Genomic DNA, 18,158 nt, shown 5'->3' on the forward strand with positions numbered 1-18,158 from the left:
ATGCAATATTCAAATCAGTTGAAAACAATGCAATCAAATGAATATGGGTGGGTCCCAAAAGTATGTATCTCAGGCGACAAAGAAGTATATCCTTGGCATGTGATTGAAACTACATAAATGAAGGTGCCAGACAGACTTCTGTGGGGAAGGAATTCCACAACATTGGGGCAGACACAGAAAATGCTCTTTCCTGGGCCTCTCCAGCCCCCCCAAATTCTTAGGATAGTGGAACTACCAAGGGCCCTCTATTGATTTTAACACCCAAAATGTATGAGGGGAAGGAGGTGGTCCTTCAGATATTTTGGGACTAATTTCTATTATTACTATTACTACTACTACTACTTATGCATTTATTTATTTCTGTACTTTATTCCTCAGCTTTCAAAGGCCAGTAAGCATTCCCAGGGCATCTTATAAAAGAGTTTAAAACAAACAAATAAATATTGGAGAAAATTTAAAACAGCAGCATGGGCCAGTGTAAACACAGTATGAAACTCCAATCAGTTAAAACATAGATCATCTTAAATGCACTGAAATTTTAAAACTTAGCAATGTTTAAATGTCTGGGGAAATAAAAAGGTACTCACCTGACACCAAAATTATCACAAAGTGGGTGACAATCCAGCCTCTTTGGGGAGTTCTTCCTTCTTCTTTCTTCTTCTTCTTCTTCCCACTCGTAACCGAGTAAGATTGTCTTCCATGAACATGGTTTCAACAGTGAGTCCGTAAGTTACTGTGGAGAACAATTCTGGATCCACACGTTCTTCCACAGTGGGGACATAGGTTTCTGGGTGAGGGGCTGTGTGTTGAAATTCCTGCATTACTGGGAGTTGGACTAGATCACCCATAGAATTCTATGGTTCTAACCCTGTCAGTTTTGGCACAAGATTATCTATTTATTGTTTTCTTTCTCTCTCTGTCTTTCTTTGTGAGTTCACTTCTTCGTATCCCAGCTGCAACAGAAATGGACTCATACGTCCAAGATAGATTGCAAGCAGGGGGTTCTGATGATTCAGTACCCCTTCAGAGAAAACTGGATATCAGAGAATCAGAGCTGGAAGAGACCTTGGGGGCCATCTAGAGCAACCCACTGCAATGTAGGAATATGCAGCTGTCCCATAGGGGATCGAACCTGCAACCGTGGCGTTATCAGCACCATGCTCTGACCGACTGAGCTTTCCAATGAGGGAGAAGGATTCTGTTTTTATCCCTAGAATGCTAGTTTTCTGTGTGAGAGGCCTATGCAGGAGCATTCCTTCAGTTATAATTTTTTGAGACATTATTGAAATCGCTTACCCATTTTACAGGTGGGGAAACATGGATGCCAAAGACGAGTTAATCAGTGGCAGAAATCACAGGACAGGTAGCTGCAGAAAGTGACGCAGGCCTAGTTTTCACCCAGGTGATAAAGCTCTTTCTGGGCTGGACTAGTTCATAGTGCAGGCGTGGGTTCCCATGGCAGAAGGATCCTGCAAACAAGCAATCTCCCCAAAGCCTTGCACATAGAAACCCAGAATGTTAGGAGAAGGCTAGGTTACCAGTCGCAGTGGCTCTTCTGTTTCCCCTCAATGAAGTCGTTTATTGACCCAGAACCTGAAAAACAATGAGAAATGTATATCTGTTGAGGCTGTCTGGAGCAGCACATATAGAATAGACCGCATGTCATATGGAGAGTCAGCTGTTTGAACATATTGCATTGGGATGTTGTGTGGCAATTGAATATGGCTTACGGCGAACAAGGAAAGCAGTGGCATCTTCCTCTCCCTCCCCCATCCCCGTTATCAGCCTCGGCTTTGTCTTCTGCAAGGAATTGGAGACAGATGAGACTTTCAATGCACCCCCATAAGATGTTGAGCTATGATCTGCTGCGTTGTGCATGGTAGTTGCCAAAGAAAGTGGTTCCTTGGATAGCGACAGTTTCATCTCTCTCTAAGAACTGAGGCACGCAGCAAAATGTGGCCATGTGTCCACTCTCCTATTAGGAATTCTCCTGTTCAGAGTTTAGCCATTCCCTCTAAAGCAGGACATTCAGTGCAAATGCCATATCCCAATTTTTCTTTTCCGTTTTTTAAAAATGACATCCAGCATTTCCTAACTCAGTTCCAGTTAAAGTTTGTTTATTATTATTTTTGCCCCCTTAGATTTTGTGTGTGTGGTGTTTTTTTTAAAATCACCTGCAGATTGCAGAGTTTCTCTGTTTTGATATTATGGCAGTGGTGATTATGATGATGATGATTAATAATAATTTAATTAATCAAGGTGATACACAAACATCATAAAAAGAGCCAAAATAATGTTTAAAACCATACAAAAAATAAATGGAGATAGGTTTGAAAACAATGCACGGTGGACAGAGACCTTAGTTCATCTAGCTGGAAAAAGCTTGTTTGAGAAGCGCCTCCATTTGTCTTGAATTCTGTTGGCGCCCAACCATCTGAGGGAGCAATAGTTACATATGCACACGCACACATGCATGTCAAGGCCTGCCCACCCCCCAATTCCTCCTCATAATAATCCGTTGAAGTAGGTTAGGCTGCAATAAGGTTACTGGCCCAAGGTCACCCAGTGAACATCATAGCTGAGTACGGATTTGAACCTATATCTCCCTGGATTTGATCAAACAACTCTCTAAGCAGTGTATCCCATTATAAAAAGGCAGCTCTATTATAGATAGGTAGCTTGCTCAAGATACCGACTTATGCCTATGCAACCCATTATTTAATTGATTCAAAGGCTGGTGGTTAACCAGCAAAAAATATTTGCATCTTAAATTATATTTGGTTATTTTGGATTCAACTTTAGTCAGTTGCACCAACTTCCCTTTCCTTGATTGTCTTCATTTGGATCCTCTTTAACACGTCCCTTCCTCGTTAACCCTCTTATCAGACTTAAGAAGCTGATGGGGAAAATACGAGTAACTCATGGTGATGTAACTGTAAATGAGTTTTCAAAATGTTATCTCCCAGAAACAAAAACCGTCTTTCCTTTTTAGTCACGTACTCAACCAGAAGCTTAGATTTGTGTTGGGTGTGTAGTGTGTGTGTGTGTGTGAGAGAGAGAGAGAGTATATGTGTGAGAGAATGTGTGTCTGTGTATTATTGCTGAATGTGTGTTTTAGAGTTGCTTTCGGAGCAAGGAAGATATGAAAATTGGGGGGGGGGGACAGACTAAAAATTGTACTTCCTGCCCTCCTGTTAAATGCAGATTTGCAGGTGATTAATTTCTTAACATGTGGATTAGGGCCTCTCTTAATGAATCTCATTGTTGGCAATTGAAAACTCTCATATATAGGGACAGTAATTTCAGTTTATGATGATTTGGGATGGATTTGTAATAACTAAGGAAATACAAAGTATTTTTCCTTCCCTGTTTTTTTTTTTTTTTTTTAATGCTCTGGTTGGCTTAATTAGATATTGAGTAGCTGAGTCTTTTTGGCTGACAAACTTGAATGCAGCACAGGCCGTCTCGGGGAAGGGAATCTCTGGGCTCATTTGGATGGCACTTTTACATAAATTCAAATATGTACGAAGTCATTTAAGATTTATTTATTTATTTTTACTTTGGCGTCTGATGCTTACTGGTATCAGTGTGGCTATTGCGGGAACTGCATCTGCAAAGTTGTGCAGGAGCTGAGCCTAAGGACAGACACCCAACGTTATCAGAGTTGTTCAATTGCTCCAGAGTAGGGATGAAGGAGAAATTGAATTCAATGGGCATTTAAAGGCAAGCTTTCTTAATTCACATTTTCTGCAACAAAATGCAAACTGAAATACAGACTTCCTTTGAAATTCAGGTGCCTCAGTGAAAGATGGATCCCATCTTCATCGAATGTGAAAATACTTATTCACACGGTGCATAGTTAAACTGTGGAACTCCCTCCCACTGCAGGCATTGATGGCCACCAACCTAGATGGCTTTAACAGAGGATTAGACAGATTCATGGAAGAGATTGCCATCAGTGGCTACTAGGCATAATGGCTATGCTCTTCCTCCACAGATGGCAGCAGCAATGTTTCTGAATACCAGTTTCTGGAAACCACAGGGAGAGAGAGGGCTCTTGCTCTCGAATCCTGCTTGCGAGTTTCCCATGGGCATCTTGTTGGTCGCTGTGAGAACAAGAGGCATGGGCATCACAATCTCTTATATGCTTGTACAGTGGTACCTCGGGTTACAGACACTTCAGGTTACAGACGCTTCAGGTTACAGACTCCACTAACCCAGAAATAGTACCTCAGGTTAAGAACTTTGCTTCAGGATGAGAACAGAAATCGTGCTCTGGCGGTGTGGCAGCAGCGGGAGGCCCCATTAGCTAAAGTGGTACCTCAGGTTAAGAACAGTTTCAGGTTAAGAATGGACCTCCGGAACGAATTAAGTTCTTAACCTGAGGTACCACTGTAGTTCCCGCTGTTCCTGTGTCACAAGCGTTTGGAAAACATTCATAACTAGGCAGAGAACTGGCTGCTGTATAGGGTAAACTGCCGTAGTTTGCAAGTTGTTGCATCACATTTGGGTGACGTGCTTTGACCGGGAAAACGTTCATGTGGCCGTTCTCACTGTGTGCGTTTCTGTGACGCTGCTCAGGGTGAAAGCAGGTAGAGAAGAGTTTGCGCCGCCTGGGTCATGAAAATGGGGCATCGCTTAACATTGTTGTGTCCAATCTCCTTTTCTCCCAAATGTCATTTAATCCGATACTGGAGGCAAGAGATGGGTGCCCTCTGCAACGTATTTCTCTTCATAAGACCATAGTGCACGCAGATATATCACAGGCAAGGAGAGGAGAGGGTGTGGAGTGAGAAAAATAAAATGCAAATTTCCTCTGTAGTAACCAACCCAGGTTTGTCATTTGTGGGAATTAAGCGTGCAGTTTGTAGCCGCAAATTGGTATTCCAGTGCTAATTGTAAATGACATATAGGAAGCTGGGTCTCGTCTTCATTTTAAAGGGTGTGTGTGCGGTATTTCTTTTCTTATGAAAATTAAGACCGCTCCTAAAGAAAAGCTGATCACCCCTCAGAGATGTAAATTAACCCACTCCGTGGTCAGATGAGAACTTGTTGGCATCAGCCGGGCTGGTCCAGGAGGGGAAAAAAAGCTTAATTTGCTCTGCAAAACTACTCTGCTCCATTATCGGTTCTCCATTACTGTCAGTCAACCAACCCAGATAAAGGCACGAGCGACAGTGACGGTGACAATGACAGACAGTCACTCCTCGGTGCGCGGCGTTGGAGCGCGGCCTGGAAAAGCAGTTACCCCTCTTCCGATTGAGGCGGAGATGAAAGAATTTGACAAGCGTGGCTCGTGGGTTAGCTGGGAGTCAGCTCTCGCAGCCACACACGAGGCCTGGGGTGGGGAGAACGGGAAAAGGCTCCGTAGGAGGGAGTGAAGTTAGTGTGGTGGGGAGAGAGCGGAGGACATTCAAATTATGGCAGGAAAATATGTACATCGTCCCTCAAAGTTAGACTGTAGGCTGCCCTGATTCCCAGGGATGGTTTTGTTGTGCTCCGTTTTGCAGGCTTAATGGAACACGACAGCTAGGATATCACAGCTTCTTTCTGGTGCACAAGAAGTTTATTTTAGTTAATCGGGGAGGGAGCTGGTTGGGGAAGTGGCAAGTGTGTCATTTCAAAGGATGGCAGGAATCCCAGGCTGGAGTCTTGTCTTCGTTTCTGCTTCATTTCCACTTTTTTGTAACTCGGGATTAGCGAGAAACCTCCGATTCTGTAAGCGCTACCTGGGAGTGAAAACCCACTGTTCTGGTGGGGGTGCTTTTTCCCCAATGACTCTCGCAGCCAAGATAGCATGTTTTCAGAACCTTGGAATGGGAATGTGTGTTTAGGGGAAGAGGGAGGAAATGCAGGTCAGCCAAACTTTTTCCTCCTTTTATCCTACTGTGATCTGGCACTGTCCCCCGCTATAGGGCAGGCTAGATGTGATGTTTCTTACACAATTTGCTTTGTGGTCCATTCCCCCCCCCCCCCACACACACTTTAATAAAATAGTGGCAAAGGAAGTGGAAACAGGAACAGGGATTTGGTGTGGGAGTAGCAATTTGCAAATCTTGTCAAATTCAAGTTCTTTCAGTCTCTCATTTCCCCAATATTTTGTTCTCAACATTTTTCACATCAGTTGGCGACTTTTTAAAGAAAGAAGTACCCATGAAAATTCATCAGCATTTTAGTGCAAATTTCTCATAATATAACACTTGTGTGCAATTTTACTTAATATACACCATTTAATGTACGTGCAGTTTCCTGAGAAAGGGGAAGGGTTGCTAAGCCACTCTAGGAATTGCAGCTCTGTGCCTGTCTATGGCTCTCAGTACCCTTAACAAATTACAGCTCCCAGGATTGTTAAGGTAGCATAATACTGGTTTGATTGTAAAGTACAGATGGAGCCCACCTTTCAATTCCAGCTACTAGCAAGCTTTGGGATGCCTTGTGCTTCTGTCATCTTAGCTGGGACCTGTTAATACCTCTATAGAAAAGGATTTCCCTTTTCTGTTTTCCAAAAGCCGGTGTACATTCATGTCATTGGGCCTTCCTATAACTTTTTGTTGTGCGAAACAGCTGCTTCCCATTCAGGTTTTCTTTTTTTAAAAAAGAAATAAATCGGAACAATTCATGTTTATGTGTGCCTTCCCCCTTTTTAGCTGTTCCCCCTAAGAAATGCGGCAGGGCTCAGCTGCACTGCGACTCCAAGTCACCAGATAAGGTTTATGGATAAGTTGATGGTAGATCCCTTTGTTCGTCTTGAGCACTTACATTGCTCACATCGGACAACAGATTCATATGGAATGTATCAGCCAAGAGTGTTTACCCGGATGACCCTATCACATTTCCTTTCTGGCCAGCATTCAAGTCTTTTCACTCCATTTCAGTTGCTGTCACATGCCGTGAACATTGTTATGTACAAATATGTGACTTACTTGGGCAGCCTTCCAGTTCAGCTATTCTTAATTTGCGAAGGGAGAAGCAATCTGGTACGCGAACTTCACAGCGATTGCATTATTATCGCAGAAGCTGAGTAACAATTTTTTATAAGCTGGTGATAGGAAGTGCCTCGTGATAAGTTCCTGCATGTGAACAACATCGAAGGAGATCTTGCAATCAGAAGAAGAAAGAGAGAGAGATGTGGAGCCTTGTGGTCTGCACTTTAGATTCAGTTTCCAAGTTGGTTCTTGATACAACTAATCACCACAAAGGCCCCTTTCATACATTTTCTTTTCTTCACGTGTGGCAATCAGTGCATGAGCAAGGAGCATAGGCCTCCATGTCATCTGGAACCTTCATGATTGGGGTTCTAAATCTCATGGAAGTCTTAGAGATCTACATATATAGGCTTCCCTTCTTCAAATTCTTGTGCTCATTGCATGGACATCAACAGCAGAGGGTGGTCTTCAATTAAAGGCTCATCCATACTTCCTTTGTGTTGCATTTCTAGACACAGGCCTGCTGTTTAAAGTTCTGTGTCCAAGGGTTTTGTTTTCTTTTCTTTGTCCAGGCAGCTTCCCCACAAATACCTGCTCTGTACCGCTGAATGGAAGCAAAAGGCAACCCACAGAAAACCCAAATTGTCATTTGTCCCAATTCAGTGTTAAATGGGGAGTTTTCATGGGGAAAGAGGAAGGACAAAAAAAAAGTGCTTCGACATGCAGCTTTAAAGAGTGGACATGTGCCTACATAGGTAAAGGTAAAGGGACCGCTGACCATTAGGTCCAGTCGTGGCCGACTCTGGGGTTGCAGCGCTCATCTTGCTTTATTGACCGAGGGAGACGGTGCACAGCTTCCGGGTCATGTGGCCAGCATGACTAAGCCACTTCTGGTGAACCAGAGCAGCGCACTGAAACGCCATTTACCTTCCCGCTGGAGTGGTACCTATTTATCTACTTGCACTTTGATGTTCTTTCGAACTGCTAGGTTGGCAGGAGCAGGGACCGAGCAATGAGAGCTCACCCGTCGCAGGGATTCAAACCGCCGATCTTCTGATTGCAAAGTCCTAGGGCAAAACACAGTGCTATTTTTTACAGAAAAGGAAGTAGCAGAACTCACCATGAACGCTTCCCTTGTTCTCTTATAATGGCAATGGCGCATACCTGAGAGGTGCCGGAACTGGAAAAAAAGCCCTGGCAAAACATAAGTGTGGATGAGCCCTAAGTCTTACTCAAGGTAGACCCATTAACTTGCCCATGTTCATTAATTTCAGTGGGTCTACTTTGAGTAAAACTATAGCCCATGGCCAGCAGGACAACATCACTAAAGATGAGGATGACTGGCACGACCAAACTCTCTGCACAGACATTGATTACAATGCATGAGCAAAATGTCTGAAAGGGAAGGAAGGAACCAAATAAGCATTAAGGGAAGGAGGGAATGTTCATGGACTCATGGAGAGATTTTCACATTTTTGTAACTCAATGTTTTTCCAAGCTTATTGTTCTCCGTGTGGAAGAATATGTAGCTGGAACCAGCTGTTGGAGCACAACAAAACTTTTTAAGAGACATGTATGTGGCCGATGAAAACAGCAGCTGTTCTTGCTTTCTTCTCTGTAAAACAGGCTTCCGCAAGCTCAGCCCTCCAGATGTTGTTGGCCTACAACTCCCATGACCCCTAGCTAGCAGGACTAGTGATCAGGGATGATGAGAATTGTAGTCTCAAAATATCTGGAGGGCCGAGGTTGAGGAAGCCTGCTGCGAAATCTATTGAGTGAAAGGGTGTGGCATGACATCATCACATTGAGAGTTGCTGAGCCCCTGCTCCCATTCACTGGCTCCTGATACTGGGAATTGAGAGATGCTCAAAGTGGGATTGTATGGACACCATGCGTTTTTTTCTTTACTAAATTTATAGTGGGGGTATGCAGAGTCGCTGTCTTGTAAGACCTCCTTCTGCCCTAAGAAAAGGATGCATGTGGCATGCTTGTTTGCAATTTACCAGATAGGTTTCTTTACAAAACCACCCAAATTGGAGAAAGATCCCATTGATGCATTCGACACAGGGGGAGAGTCCAGCTCCATAAAATATCTACTCAATTACATAAACAAATCAAAGCTATGCAGTGTGGAGATTCATACTGGCAAATCAGAAGAAGACCTGCTCGTGTGTATATTTTTAATGATAGGTCTACAAATTATATAGAATGTGAATATTGGCACAATTAATAGATTCAGATTATTTAAATGCACTGAGTCTAGTTCATGCCTGGTTCTATATGGAACATCCTTTGGGAGTAGATGCTTTTACATTCAGGGTGAAGTTGAACCCATCAGATAATCCTGTTTCCATGGATGGTTTTTTTGTTGTTGTTGTTTAAAATTTATTTTATTTTACTCTTTGTCCCCAACTGCAAATGCAAAGCCCCCCCCCGCCTCTTCAAGTGATTTTAATAATATGGCTGTGATCCGAAGCACATGCATCTACTTAATGGTAAAACAGCTAATATTTGTTTCCCTAAAATAATTTTAAAAATACCCATTATGCCACATTCTCGTTTTCTTTATTCATAGAACAAGAATTCATTTTTAGTGTGGCCTCGAAGCTGTAATGAACATTGTTAACATATAATAACAATGCCCCAGGGGAAAGATTTCAAAGGCAGTCTAACCTCATGGCTGAACTTCTGATGTACCACAGAGCCATCGAGCCAAGAGATGTTTCGCAATCTTTCAGAGAGTGTAGCAGAATATTACTGTTTAATATGCAGGTGAGGATTATAGAGGGTTTAAGGTGTTGGCTCAGGACTGACAACATTTCCTTAAAAACCTCAGAACCCAAGGTCAACATGCTAATGAGAATTCTAAAATTGTAACAGGAGAAAGGAAGTAGTACTTCAGACAGAGCATAGTTAGACTTTATTATTCACTCTAACAGGAGGTAGTGATGGCCACCAACTTGGATGGCTTAATTATTATTATTATTTTGACAGATTAATAAAAGATGAGGATACCAGTGGCTACTAGCCTTGATGGTTGTGTTCTTCCTCCACCATCAGAAGCTGTGTGCCTTTGAAGGCCAACTTTTGGGAATCATAAGTGAATAGAGTGTTGTTGTTGCACTCAAGTTTTGCTTATGGGCTTCCCAAAGCCATCTGGTTGGCCGCTATGAGAACAGGATCCTGGAAATGATGGGTCATTGGCTCTTCTTTTGAGTGCACATGGAAGACACTTTGTTCAACTCCAGGAAGGAAGGAAGGAAGGAAGGAAGGAAGGAAGGAAGGAAGGAAGGAAGGATCTTTGAATCCCAATACCTAACCCATATCAGTCAAGTTGTCAAGAGTTCAGGAGTGAACAAAGTGGACCATACCAGAGCTGCCTCTGGGAAAATCTTGTACCCTACTAAAACAAGTCAAAATCCCCCATTAAACCATTTCCAAGCCCTCAGTTCTTCCCCCAAAACCTTTTGCATCTTATGAGAATGTAAGTAAGTGTGTTGGCATTGCACTGGGCAGAACTGTTCAGCCTTACTACACTAGAAATTCCACAATCCCCTGGTGTGCATTAAATTTGCAAGACAGAGCACATGCTGAGGATCTCTTAAGAGTTAAACTATAACTAATCTATGCAAAGTGATCCTGTGCCTGAACTCTAAAAGTATAAAAAGTGCTTTTCTGGATCAGACCCAGGTAGATATTCTACAGTAATGTTGGACAAATAATTCCAGAGACTAGCAAGCGCTAGATTAAAGACTCCAGATGTTGGACTGCAGCCTCCAGATGTTGGACTGCAGCTTCCATCATTCCTGACCATGCTGGTTGAGGATAATGGGAGTTGGAGCCCAATAGCATATGGAGGCAGCACATTAGTTATTCCTGCACTAGATGCTCCAACATCAATTGGGCAATGGACCACCAGTCTACTGCATATTTGCCTTACCCCAAAGGCACCAACAGCCTACAGCAACATATTGGGCATGAGTTATAGTTTAGATGCAATTCCACAGCTGTGATGAGTGCTGATGTCGTGCATCTGTGGACACATAACAGGGCAGGCATCATCAAGGTTAGAAGTCACGGCACAATCCACACTTACTGTATTTACAGGAGCTACGCATCTCATCCAGAATGGGAGCAGCCACAGAGAAGAAGACAATCACACCTCTTCAATTAATGTGTAAACCAAGTTGCAATCTATTTTAGCAGAACATCCCTCAATGTTATGAAATAGTCGTGCTCTTTCTTTCTAATTTCCCCTCCCAGCAGTCATGTGAAACAAAATACACAAATTAAATTGGCTCCAGATCCACTTATTTAGCTCCTCCACGTTCTGCCTTCGCCATTAGGCGAGACACACAAGACATGGGGAATGTACACTTATGGGAAGATGGCAAAATACAGATTGTGTTTCACTGCACTGCTCTGCCACAGAGACTGTTGGCAGCATCCCTAGAGCATAAAATAAATCCAAATTTTGGAGCTCTCAATTATAGACCTTTGAGTAGACACGGTCCTTTGTTTGATTGCTTGAGGGTGCCATAACTTCTCATTCTCTAAAATGTTGTCAGTTAACCATCTTGATGCACAGCATGCGGTCATTCCAGTGTCCTTTTCCCTGGTCTTGAGCCAGACGTTGTCCTGCCCTGGAATGATTAAATCTGAACAGACAGATTCAATAATGTCAAAGTTCAATCTTGTCTAAAAATATTAGCATGCTGCGCCCCATCCTGCATATTGTACATTTCATTCTCTGTTACAAGGCATGGCAGGTCTGAAAGAAGAATCTCATTGACAAAGCAAGGAGGGAACAAACCCAGGCAATTCTCTCTCTGTAGTGTCACACTATGGGGCCATTGTAACCAAGGGTAGCCACAGGCCATGGAGATTGGATGGCCAACTGGCCACACATGACAACAACAACCAATTTTTGTGAGCTCTGGGCCGGTTGCCAGATTTGTGCATGTGTGTGTGTAAAAGCCAGACATTGGCATGGTTGCCAAAGTATTTGAATTCAAAGTCAGCAGAACCATCTTCATCTAATGTGCATGCTTGAGCTGTGTAGGCAATGCTTGTGCACTTGGGCACCATGTTGTTGAGTTCAGCCTCGGCTCACCACAGTACATGCTGCTGCAGGTGAGATTGCAGGTTCTATATGTGCAGTTCTTCCGTAAGAGATACCCTATAGGCTGTGTGGAATAGAGGGAGGCAGAGTTGGTGGTATAAGAGACTTTAGCCAAGGACAGTCAGGTACTCTGGGGGGAAAGAGTGGAAGGCAGGCTGGAGACTGATGGTCAGGAAGTGGGTTGTAGGAGGTAGGTAGCCATGAAGCCAGAAACCTGGGGTGGTATTCAACTAAGATTTACCCAGAGCAAATCTACTGCAATTATCAGACCTAACTTAATCATAACAGTGACAGGTAACACTGTGTGGAAATAACAGGTATTCAAGGGGCACCCAATTTCTTGGGCATCCAGTAGGAAGACTTCTTCATGGGCACGTCCTAAAGTTTATTTTAAAGAGGATGGCTGGAATTTCAGTGGCTTTCATTCAGCATAAACCTTATTAATGTGGCTTCTTTCTCTCCTCTTTTGACTTCTTGAAGTCATAATAAGGGTTTAAGGCAGTGGTTCTCAGGCTTTTTTTCTCTGGACCATGCTTTCAGAATAAAAAATTCCTCGCACCATAAGAGTTTTTTAATTGATGAGAAATACATTGGAAAACAAAAAGAAACAGCTTCCAGCAGTGTTTGATGTGTAAGATAGAACACAACTATTGTTTAATATGATCACAGGACATCATAAGAACATGAATAATTCCTAAAATATAAACGAGCCTCTTAGACATGTAAAATATGTACACAAACTCAATGAGAGGTGTGCTTTTGCTTTTGCCGGGTAATCTCATTTATGTTAGGTCTAATTTGAGGCAAACAAACTCTCATATCCTCATCAACACAAAGAAGCCTTTATCTTTTCTGATCTTTCATATTTGCCAGCGTTGAAAATACATGTTCACAACAACATGTCATAGGGAACTGTAAAAGAATAGCCAATGTTGTTGAAGAGAGCCATGGATATTGTTTCTGGTTGTATGTCCACACTGCACTGAAATGTTTAAATGTTTCTTTGATTGTCCTTGAATCTCCCTGCCACACTTGCCATTCTTTCCTGCCACAACCAGTGTGGCATCCCTTCGAGAACCACTGGTTTAAGGAACAGGTTGCTGAGAGAGAGTTCCATTATTGCAGTGTTGTGGTAAGGATACATCCTTATAGATGTTCTAATGACTCGTTTGGTATTCTTTACTCTTTGACACCAGAGATGTGTGTTTTCAGGACCCACCCTATTCTTGTGGATGTAATTTGTTTTAACTGTTCTTAATACATAATTTTAAATTGTTGTAACCACCCTGGGATCTGCTGGTGAAGTGGTGGTGGCAGTTATTGGTAATGATAGGGGACAAATTTGTCCAGTTCACATTTCAATTTGCACCAATATGCAAGCAGCTGTCTTTTGAAATTCACATGTCCCTGAATTTTGTGATGCAGTTCTCTAGCCAAACAAAGCAAGAAGAAAAAAAGGCATAAGTTAGGGGAAAGGGCACTAATTAATGTTCAAATTAGTGAAATATTCATTTTATTTTATTTTTAAAATAATTTTTATTAAGTTTTACATTTTTTATTGTAATAACATCATATCAAATCACAAAAGAAAAAATGATTCCCAAATTTTCCCCTCCCCCCCACAACTTCCCTCAACTTCCTCTTCTGGTTTTTTACATATTAACTTCTCCTCCTTGTTTTATTATATCTTAATATAAAATTCTTTAAATTCAGTATTTTTGTGTTCTTATCATTTTAACACCATCATTGTAAATTCTATATTCCTGTTGTTAATTGTGTTTACTCAAATCCTGCTAGTGAGTCCATTTCTTGACATTGTTTCTGTAGATGCAGCATAAATGGCTCCTGAAATATTTATTTTAAAATGCATTATTTTAGGGAAACTTCCTTCGTAAAATATATAAAGCACAATTGCATTCGAAAACACATATATTCAGGAGAAATTGCAACAAAATGCAAACAAATTTCATGCATTTTTTAAGGAAGGCTTGATGGGGAATTGGGATAAACGGGAAAAGTGAGAAATCGAGAGAAACTGACATTGATAGTGTTGTCTACCCCTAACTTGTAGTCCAAGTTACTTCTATCTGGGGTGCTGATTGAGGTATGATACAGCTTAAGGCTTAACATTTTTGTGTTTCAAGAAGTGGCAGAGAGATATTTCTAGATTTGTCTGGCAGGGCAAAAAGCCCAGAATAAAATTTAAAATACTAACTGATGCAAAGGAAAGAAGTGGATTTGCCCTGCCAGACCTTAAACTTTACTATGAATCAGCCGCATTTTGCTGGCTGAAAGAATGGCTGCTTCTTGAGAACACAGACATTCTGGATCTAGAAGGTTTTAATAATGTATTTGGGTGGCATGCATATTTGTGGTACGATAAGGTCAAAGCACATAAAGCATTTAAAAACCATATTGTCAGGAAAGCACTGTTTAATGTCTGGATAAGATATAAAGATCTACTTGAAAGTAAAACCCCAAGGTGGTTGTCACCGATGGAAGCGAAGGCTCAGAAAAAGCTCAATATGGAGGCCAAATGGCCGAAATATTGGGAGATTTTGGAACAAGAAGGAGATAAATTGAAATTGCAGAGCTTTGAGAAACTAAAAGATAAAGTGCGAGATTGGCTTCATTACTATCAAATAAGGGAGGCTTACAATCTGGACAAGAAAGTTGGCTTCCAGGTGGAAAAATCAAAACTGGAAACAGAACTGTTAGATCCCAAAACTAAGATATTATCAAGAATGTATAACTTGCTGTTGAAAAGGAATACTCAGGATGAAATAATGAAATCTGTTATGATAAAATGGGCACAAGATGTTGGACATAACATTATGTTCGCTGACTGGGAACAGTTATGGACCACAGGTATGAAATTTACGGCATGTAATGCCTTAAGAGAGAATATTATGAAAATGATATACAGGTGGTACATGACACCAGTCAAGCTTGCAAAAATATACCATTTGCCCGATAATAAGTGTTGGAAATGTAAAGAAAATGAAGGTACATTCTTTCACCTTTGGTGGACGTGCCCAAGGATTAAGGCTTTCTGGGAGATGATCTATAATGAAATGAAAAAGTTATTTAAATATACCTTCCTGAAAAAACCAGAGGCCTTTCTCCTGGGCATGGTCGGCCAATTGGTGTCAAAGAAGGATAGAACTTTCTTTATGTATGCAACAACAGCAGCAAGAATACTCATCGCAAAGTATTGGAAGACACAAGATCTACCCACCCGGGAAGAATGGCAGATGAAGTTGATGGACTACATGGAACTGGCGGAAATGACTGGCAGAATCCGAGACCAGGGAGAAGAGTCGGTAGAAGAAGATTGGAAGAAATTTAAAGACTATTTACAGAAACACTGTAAAATCAAGGAATGTTAGAGGGATGCTGGAATGAAGTTATGTGGTTTTAGCAATAATGTTATAAAGGGGTATGTAAAAATGGATTGTTAACAGGTGAAAATGTAAAGTTACAATATATTAAGATAAAATATTAAGATAAAAGCAAAAAGGGTAAGGACTTGCTGAAACAACTACTGAACTAGAATACAAAAAAGGGAGGTGTGAGGAGGTCAGGGAAACAAGCAAATGAAAGATAAGACATGGAAAGACTGATTTGTTTTTAATTGTTTTTTATTTTTCTGTATTTGATATTTTTTGGTTTTTTTTCTTTTCTTTTCTTTTTTCTATTTTTGTAATTTCTTTGAAACTTTAATAAATATTATTGAATTAGTCAGAGGGTTAGAAGTAGACGAACGAAGTCGTGCCGTATTTCCTCACATCTTTGAAAGCTGCTGTGGAATCTGCAACCCTACCTGATCACCTTGAAGCGCTACTCCAAACTCGTCTTCAAAGCTCACTTGCTTTGTTTAGCATTCTGCAGCCTGGTGACCTCCAACCTTCATGGCTCCGCTAATGTAAACAGTCAATGATAAAAGAAGAACACCCAATAACAACAATGGATGATCATAGCACTGGTCACGGTGTTGTCTCATGTTTGTCCTTGCTCTGTTTGTGATCATATCCGACTTGGTTACACTTTGCATCAACAATAGAAAGCATCTTCAGAAGAGGTGCATAATTTGTTCCCCTCCTTGTCCTTGAAACGATGAACCAATGAATATTGCTGAAACATACCCCATTTCTCTGTACTTTCTTTGCTAGCTTTTGTACTCCCCCTAACCCCTTATCGTTTTAACCTACTTGTACTGCAGGCGGCAGTGGCTTGGCATGTGCATTTTCTACTGTGGTCACATCCATACATTTAAAACATATTTTTAAAGCACATGGGTCCCGGTCCCCCCTCCCCCGAAGAATCCCTGGAACTGTAGTTTGTTAAGAGTTGAGGCTTTGTGGGGCATAAACAATGGTTCCTTAAGTAGGGCTGGGCGATAAATCATCTAAAACCAGTTTGAAATCCATATTGTGATATCGGTTTCATAGTTCTTGACCTGGCAATATATCATGGACCATGATGTGTGTTAGGGCTGTGAAAGATACCGTCCAAAACCCACCGGTTTCAAGTCCATATCATGATACTGGTTTCATAATTTTTGACCTGGCAATGTATTTTGAATCATGGTGTGTGTGTGTGTGTTAATTATGCAAAAATCAGAATGACCACTCCCCACTTAAAACGGGGGGCGCCCTTTGCGTGGACGCGTGCAGCCCCTAGATCTGGAGCGGCTCCAACAGCATAGGCTTGGCTTTGCCTTCCCTCAGGTGGGGTACCTGGAGGTCTCCGCCTACCTCAGTCAGTTGTCCAATCCCACCTGGGGGAAGCGTTGCCAAGGAGACCAGGCCAGGTAGGGGAGGGATTACCTGCCCACACAATAGAGGGAGGATCTTACCTGGGAATCCTCACTTGGCTCCAGAGCTTCCTCCACCCTACCCACCCTCAGTTAATGTCTTATTTGGCAGGTTAACTTTTCTGCACAGGTTTTGCAGGTTAACTTTTCTTCACAGGTATGCGGGTGCTGCTACGTTAAGGTCGCTGTTAAAGGGCCGGAAAGGAATTTCCCTGCATTGGCAGGTTTCGCCTTTCCCGTAGCAAAACGTCACAACTTTGGCGGTATCAGGCCTTGGGCGGAATCCTTTTGTCCATCTTCCTCTTTGCGGCGGCGATACCAGGGTTCCCCGTTAAAGGGGTTTTCTGAAGGGAGGCTTTGACCGTACGCCGAAAGGTCGTCATTGCTCTCCCCTGCGGCGGCGGCGTTACGGGGGCTGCTATCTCTGCTTGAACATATGTTCTCCAGAGCCGGCCCATCCCCCCCACACACACACACTGGATAACCCTGATGCTCCCTAGGTCCCCGGCTGGGGACTGGGGAGGGAGAACGCCCAATGCCTGAGCCAAGGTCTACCCACATTTGAAATTTAATAAAGTTGTGGCCAATTTAATCCCATAGCATGTTGTCTTGAGTCGTTATTCCACATGACGGGGGGACCGCACGGGATCTGGGGACTCCGCCTGTCCACGCAATGTGGGGGAAACTGTGAAGCCAGCCAATGACTCGGTATATCATGATATTATGTTAACCAGATATCACCAATCCCTATTCCTAAGGTTCTTTGAGGGAAGCAATGTGATAGATAGATAGATGATAGATAGATAGATGATAGATAGATAGATATAGATAGATAGATAGATAGATAGATAGATGATAGATAGATGATAGAGATAGACTGATGTATTCTTCACCTCCTAAGCCACTGTCTTGGGGCGATTTCCACAAGAGATAATTTTAAGTAGTTTGCAACGTAGGTTGAATAAATAACAAAAAAAGCCCAGGAAATTTTTCCATTCTATAAAATACAACAACAGAAAGAGTGTCCTCTTTGGCATCAATATAAGCATTATACACACAAAAATCAGCCATGAGAAACAAGGGAAATTCCACATTGCAAAACATGGTAAACAACTAAACAAGATATCCTCTAAGCATCAGGAAATAAAATACAGTGACATATTGGGTTCAATGGCAGGTGAAATTGCCAAAGTCATTTTTCTCAGAGCTCCACCTCCTTTCCACTCCCTTATTTAATAATAATAATAATAATAATAATAATAATAATAATAATAATAATGCCATGCATGTAAGC

The 18,158-nt window shown here is 42.0% G+C and overlaps 1 protein-coding gene across 17 annotated transcripts in view; it reads left to right on the forward strand.

Moving 5' to 3' along the window:
• The window catches only part of SOX5 (SRY-box transcription factor 5), a 770,837-nt gene that overhangs the window by 667,071 nt on the left and 85,608 nt on the right, over positions 1–18,158 (forward strand). The gene's annotated exons all lie outside the window — the stretch shown is intronic.

Source organism: Podarcis filfolensis (assembly GCF_964270895.1).
Source record: "Podarcis filfolensis genome assembly, chromosome: 10".
Classification (NCBI taxonomy): domain Eukaryota; kingdom Metazoa; phylum Chordata; class Lepidosauria; order Squamata; family Lacertidae; genus Podarcis; species Podarcis filfolensis.